Source organism: Vigna radiata, chromosome 9 (genome assembly GCF_000741045.1).
Source record: "Vigna radiata var. radiata cultivar VC1973A chromosome 9, Vradiata_ver6, whole genome shotgun sequence".
In the NCBI taxonomy this organism is placed as follows: Eukaryota; Viridiplantae; Streptophyta; class Magnoliopsida; order Fabales; family Fabaceae; genus Vigna; species Vigna radiata.
The window spans coordinates 20074106-20081802 of NC_028359.1; the positions used below are offsets into that span (position 1 = coordinate 20074106).

General features: G+C 34.1%; 1 pseudogene; it reads left to right on the plus strand.

Moving 5' to 3' along the window:
* The window catches only part of LOC106773498, a 6003-nt pseudogene extending 1964 nt beyond the window's left edge, over window positions 1-4039 (plus strand).
* The last annotated feature ends 3658 nt before the right edge of the window (window positions 4040-7697 follow it).

A 7697-nucleotide genomic window follows, 5' to 3' on the forward strand; every position in this document is an offset into this window, starting at 1 on the left:
AAAGTAAAGTAGTTGTCAACTTGTAATTCCATTGTCTAGAGGCCTGGTTGAGTCCATATAAAGACTTCAACAACTTACAAACTTCGCCTGGTTTTTCTGTTTTGTAGCCAAGAGGAAGAGACATGTATACCTCTTCATCTAGATCCCCATGTAAAAAAGCATTATTTAAATCTAGTTGATGTAAATACCAATGTTTGGAAGTTGCTAAAGCTAGAACCAATCTTAATGTTGTGAGTTTGACAACAGGTGAAAAAGTCTCAAAGTAATATAAGCCTTCCTGTTGTATGTAGCCTTTGGCTACTAACCTTGCCTTATATCGTTCAATACTCCCATTAGCATGCCTCTTTATTTTGTATACCCATTTACATCCGATAGGTTGCTTTCCATTAGGTAGATCAGTCAAAACCCAAGTTTTGGTATTTTCTAAAGCTGCAATTTCTTGATCCATGGCATTTCTCCAACAATCATGTTTGATGGCTTGGTTATAGGTTTTAGGTTCACTAACTTGGGAAAGATTCAAGACACATGATTTATGAAGAGATGATAATGCATCATATGAGAGATATGAAGAGATAGGATATAAGGTACCTGTGGATGATTGAGTGGTGGAAGAAGTAGATAACATGTTGCAATGATAGTCATGCAAATAAGATGGTTTATGTGTTGGCCTGGTTGATTTCCTTTGTGGAGTAGCAGTGACAGGTTCGACAGAAACAGGTTGAGAAGAAAAACTAACAGGGTCTGGAACAATAGAAGGAGGAGATGTAGGTGGTAAAGAGGGTTGATCAGTAACTTCTGAGAAAAGAGGTGATGGAGATGAATTGATTTTGGTGACCAAATCCAATGAATTTAAATTTTGTGTTTCAATAGGTGAGTGTTTGTCACTAGTAAGAAAAGGAAATATGTTTTCATAAAATACTACATTCCTTGATAGAAAAATTTCCCTTGAGTTGAAATCTAACAAAAGGTAGCCTTTCACTCCTGTTTTATAACCAAGTAAAATACATTTTCTTGCACGAGGTTGAAATTTTTTTCTATGTGCTTGAAGAGTTGAAGCATAGCAAAGTGAGCCAAAAACTCGCAAGTAAGTAATGTCAGGTTTAAAATTGTGTAACAGCTGAGATGGAGAAAAATATGCCATAACTGTGGAAGGTAAAATATTAATCAGTTGCACAGCATAACGAACAACAAAAGACCAGAAAACTGTTGGCAAATGGGATTGAAACATTAAAGATCTAGCAACATTGAGAATGTGTTGATGTTTTCTCTCAACAATTCCATTTTGTTGAGGTGTTTCAATACAAGATAATTGATGTTGTATCCCTTTTTGTCTATAAAAATCTGTCATTGCAAACTCATTGCCATTATCTGATCTAACAGCTTTTACATCAATTCCAAATTGAGTTTTGATATAAGAAACAAAGCCAATAAGATGTGATCTTGTATCAGACTTACTTGCCATCAATTTAATCCATGTGAATCTAGACATATCATCCACTATAGTTAAGAAATATTTGAAACCATCAACAGAAGAAGTACAATATGGCCCCCAAATATCAACATGGATTAAATCAAAAGGAGCTTTTGAAACAGTAGTACTTAATTGAAAAGGCAATTTTCTTTGCTTAGAATAGTGAGAAGTATCACAAGGAGTGGATTTTGTATCAGGTAAAATGGCATACATTGTGTGTAATTTGGTATAATTAACAAGAAGAAGAAGGATGCCCTAGTCTAGAGTGCCAAACATCTGTAGAGTCAGGTCTTATTGTAGAACAAGCAATAGAATTCTCAGGAGAAATAGTAGTTGGTGAAGCAAGGGGTGGGGATGCAGGAACTATCATGACATACAAGCCATCTCTTTCTTCAGCTTTCCCAATCATCTGTAGGGTTGACTTGTCCTGTATTTCACATGAAAATTCAGAAATGATAATTTTACAAGATAGAGATTTAGTTAACTTTGTGACCAAAATAAGATTGACTAAAAAATTAGGAACAAACAAGACATTATGTAAGGTAAGGTGTGGGCCAAGAGAAACTGTGTCAGAAAATTGAGCAAATAAAGAGTTCTTGTTGGGTAGAGAAATTGCAATTGGTGAGATTTTATGATAATAAATAAAATGAGACAATGAACTCACTAGACCAGTAGAATGTGTGACTGTGGGATTAGATTGAGGAAGAAGTGCCAATAGACCTTGAACTTGCTCTTGAGAAAGTCCCATAGTTGAGGAATGTGATTGTGCCTGAGAATTATTAGAAGAAGAAATAACTGCAGAAGCCATTGAAGGAGAAGAAATTGTAGGAAAGCCAAGAACAAGAGGTAGAAGATGAAGATTTTTGGTAGTAAGAGAATTGGTTGTGGAAGAACGTGATCAAGAATTAATTTTCTTCTGATACCATGTTACAAAAGAAGAAAGAATGAAATATTGTATTTCTTATTCAATGGCTCTGATACCATGTTAGAAAGTGGGCTTTAAGCCTAACTCAACCCCACAAAATTGGCTTGTAAGGTGAGGTTTGCACCTCACTTATATATTATAAATTGACCTTATCTCTAGTCGATGTGGGACTTCCAACACACCCCCTTCACGCCGAGGTATAGACATCTCGTGCGTGATAGTAGAAATTGGGTGGTCCAAAAGCAGCCCGACAACGGGTGGAATAGAAACAAAAATGCCCACTTAGAACTCGCTAGGATAGGCTTTAACCATGGCTCTGATACCATGTTACAAAAGAAGAAATAATGAAATATTGTATTTCTTATTCAATGATAAGGAGAAAGAGTACAATTTATATATATAATTGTTCAGAGCAATATAAAAAAGGAATATAAGTATAAAAATATATTAACATAAATGCACAGATATGAACAGAGAATAAAATAATTCCAATACCTGTTAACAACCCTCACAGATTTCAAGTAGCATCTTTTTGTCATTCCCAACTAACTTTTTTTATACTAACTTTCAATTTCTCTCTAAATTTGACGTTAAATGCTTGTCCTGTAGAACTTTTTCCTATCTAGCACAGAAGTCCAACAATCCTACTTGAGAGGCTTCAGCAAGAATATTCTAGAGGCCTCCTTCAATGTAAGCAAGAACACAACATCTAATTAACCACATATTTCCCTTGCCATTATACCACATTTGCTGAATGACATCATTATCTATATTTGCATGATTTTTATAGAGCGACTTCAAGGAGATAAATAGGGATCTATTTGGAGAGGAGAGACAACAGCAACATGGGGAAGAGAGTGAGGAAGAGGGAATGATTGTAGAACTTAAAAGGGAACAAATTCGGGAACTGATCAAACATGCCAAATCTAGTTCAAGGAAAGAACTCTCCTCCCAAGATGAACCATTCAACCTGAGAAACAGCAAACCCATCTACTCCAACAAATTTGGAAGGTGGTATGAGATCACCCCGGAGAAAAACCCCCAACTTAAGGACTTGGACGTGTTCATCAGTTCTGTGGATATGGAAGTGGTAATACAAAGGAAAACCACATGGACAAACTCAACAATTGAGTTCTACTATTCACTGTCGTCCTAATTTGGAAATCTTAGTACTGAGACCCTAATTAATAATGATTTCTTTCTTAAAAAATTCAGGGAGGTCTTCTTTTGCCACACTACAATTCTAAGGCCATAGTGATACTGGTGATTAATGAAGGAGAAGAAAAGATTGAACTTGTTGGCCTAAGCGATCAGCAGCAACAACAACAAGAGGAAAGCTTGGAAGTGCAGAGAGATATAGAGCTCAGTTGTCTGAAGACGATGTATTTGTAATCCCAGTAACTTATCATACAAGACTCGTACAAGAGATATTAAAACAACTAAAACAAACCGACTCCGTATTCCTAAAATAATTGTGTATAGTGCATATAAGATACTTAAAAGCACCGTACATACAAGACTCGATACTAAAACAACTAAAACAAACACAGTCCGTATTCCTAAAATAATTGTTTAGGATAATTGTGTATATCATCAAGTTTTATTTCTTTATTTTTCAGAGTGCATACAAGATAGTAAAATAAACCGAAGACTTATATTTTTTTCTCTTCCATTGCTTTCATTAGCTTTAGATATTGAATTTCGGCCTCTAAAGCCGAAATTTTAGCAGTATAAGCAACCACGGAAGCTTCAACAATGACACTTTCTTCTGCACTCTTCTGTCTACTTAATACTGAAGGGAATGTATTTTCAAATTTCTACTTTAATCAACATTGTCGTTATTGGAATAACAAAATCCTTGAAATATTCACTCTCTACAAATGCATAAACAAATAATCATAAATGCGAATCGGAAACAGCGAATCAGAAACAAAGAATCAGAAAATGCATAAACAAAAACAAAGAATCAAAAATGCGAATCAGAAACAACGAATCAGAAACAAAAAATCAGAAAATGTAAAGACGAATCAGAAATCGAAATCATGAAGCTGAAACTGGAAAAGGAAGTGGGAAGAAGAAGCTTACTCGACGACGTCTTTTTTTTCTCAGAAGTTGTCTTCAAATTTTGCGCGGCATAGATTTAAATCACCTATACTCCACGAGTTAAAACAAATATTTTTTAAATGAATGATTTACTAAAAATTATTTATTCAAGTAAATGAATTTTTTTAAAAAGAGAAAAACAATATTTTAAAATAAAGCAATTAGACAAAGAAACAAAAATCTGCTTCTTTTATTACAAATATTAGAAAAGTTAGCATAAATTATCCCACTTTTAGGTTTTAACATTTTATATATTTTCATTACATAAAAAAGTAGGGTTATATTAAATCGTTTTAACAATGAAATATGTCGAACAATGCTGTAATATATCATTTTAGAAAATTAGTTTGAAAATGTGACTTATCCTAAATTAAAAAAAAATGAATTTGGGGTTTATTCAAGCATAAATAACATATAATTATTTAACTCTCATAAATAACAAAGATTGTAAGTATACTTTAGTCTTTGATTTTTCTAAACTCTTATGTTGACTATGCATATAGTCATTTACTCTCTTTATTTTTAGATTTAATGTAATCAAATTAATTTTAATTGAATTAAATTGACTTCTCTATCTTAGCCTTAGGTTAAGTTTCTTTTGGATGGCTTCCCTAGTTAGGTTTTCATCATACACTCCCTTTTGAAAAATAATTTGTCCTCAAATCGGAATAGTATAAAGAAACACAACTTTGGTTTAGTACTTTCCTCCTGAATCAAAAGAATATCTACAATAAACAAAAAATATGAATATTAAAAGGATATACCCAAAGAAAAGAATACAAAATGAAGGTCTTTTATCTTTGAAAAATATTTTATTATAACTATCATTGGCCTTTATTTTATTTTTCCTTTCACTTTGTTTTGAACATTCCCCTTCATTATATGATGAAACAAAGTGATGTTTTTGAGAAGAAGATTCAAGGTATTTACCTTTGGATGAATAATTTAAAAGCATACATACCTTTTTCTCTTTTCTCTTTTCTCCTTTAGAAGGTTGCTTATCCAACCTTTCTTCTTCTTTTCTTTCTTTTTCAATTTTCATTTTTATTTTTATTTCATCCTCTTTCACTTGTGGAGGTGTAAGAGGAATCAAAGTTATTTTACTTTCTTTGTGGAGAAAAGTTATTTTATTGGTGTAGCCATCATGAATGGAGTTATGATCATATTGCCATGCTCTACCTAGTAAAACATGCCCAACATCCATTGGCACAACATCACATAAAACTATTTCTTCATTATTTCCAATAGAGATAGGTATGTTTACTTGTTCTTTGACCACTATTTCTTCATCCTTTTTTATCCACTGAAGCTTGTAAGGCTTGGGATGAGGAATAGTATTTAAGGCCAACTTTTTCACCATTCTAGAACTACAACAACTGCAAGAGGACCCATTATCCACATTAAATGAACAAGTATTTTCAAAAACTTTGCATCTTGTGTAGAATAGATTCTCCCTTGTGATTGTTCTAGTTTTATATGTTGACTTCCAAGAAGTCTTCTCACCAATAACAACTCTCCTTCACAAGGTAAGGCTTCTTCCTCAGATATGGAAGTATTGGAATCACTATAAGAATCTTCATCTTTATCTTGATGCTCTAGGATATAAGTAGACCTTTTGTTAGGACACTCAGAAGCATAATGTCCTTTGTAACCAAACCTAAAACACTTGGTCTCTTTTACCCTGTCATTTTTAGAAGATTCTTTAAAGGGATATTTTTCTTTTTCATTTTCCCTAGGCCCCTCTTCTTTTGATTTGGAGGGTTCACCCTCCCCTTTGGAATCCTTCCTAGGGTAGGAAGAATCAGAGTAGTCTCTTTTAGAGGAAGTTTTCCTCTTCAATTGTTGATTTCCTCTATACAAAGTTGGACTAACTCATTGAGATCATTATAAGGTAAAAGTTCTACCTTATCTCTTATGTCATAGTTGAGTTCACTCTAGAACCTAGCAATTGTTATCATTGGCTCTTCTCTTATATTAGTTTGTTGGAACCTAGCAATTGTTGTAAGAGAAAGAGTGACTCAAGAGCATATAGGGCTAGAATTAAATTCTACAGTATTTAACTAAAGCTCAAAAGTGAGATTTTACAATGGAGAGGGCCTCTTATTTATAGGAGAAGATGGGCCTCAATTCTGACCTAACTCCCTCCAAAAATTCAAACAAAAGTCGAGCTTGGGAACCAAGCTAGTTGGGTCACGCTTCCTACTCGAAGCACACAAGGAACAAATGTGAAATTTGAAATCTGATTCGTAGTGGCTGGGCGCGCCAAGGTTTTGGCTGGGCGTAGATTACAATCCAGAAGGTATTTTTCTTTGTATTTCTAATCTAGAAGCATAGTTGCCAAATCTAGAAAATACTCCTTCTTCTCCCCTTTTTAGCTCCTTTGTTTTCCTTGGCTTTTCAAGCTTCTAGGGTGGTTCAACCATGGTTTCAAGAAAATCAAGAAAGAGCCTTTAAAAGTCCTTCTTTAACTTCTCTTTCTTAGCCTTAGCTTAAGTTGGTACTCCTTTGGATGGCTTCCCTAGTTAGGTTTACATCAAGAAACATGTTATATTAGTTTGCAACCCATATCACAAAGAGAGAACATATTTCATACAAGATGAAAAGTTCAATAAAATACTTGTTCTTTCATTGTAGATAGTGGGTCATGCTATAATTGTTGTAGTACTAGGTCGGTGGAGAAGTTGGCCTTGATTTTCTGGCCCCAATCTAAACCTTACTATTGGAAACAAGATGACTCAGTTTCAACACCAAGAGGAGGGGGGGGGGGTGAATTGGTGAGGTTCAAAAATTAGAGTCTTTTCAAAATATTTTTCGCAAAGTATAAACCTTTACAAAGTTTCTTGAATCGCAAAGAATGAAAAGTTTAAGTGCAACAAAAATGTAAAGTTGACTACGTAAACAGTGAAGTCGACTTAATGTGAAAGTGTAAGGATAGAGAAATCAAACGCAGACTTTTTATACTGGTTTAGCCTCAATGCATAGATCAAGTGTCCTTCCACAACCAGGAAGCAAATGCACTATAATGGTCAATTTTTATACAACAAGGCTTTTATAGAGACCTCCACGTCAAAAATATAAAACACCTCTCTAACCCTCTAACCAAAATATAGGCAGCAACACAAAGATCTACAGCAAGACATTCGCTCTTCTGCAATCTTAAACCAACTTTGAACAATCCTCAAAGTGTCAAAACTCCAC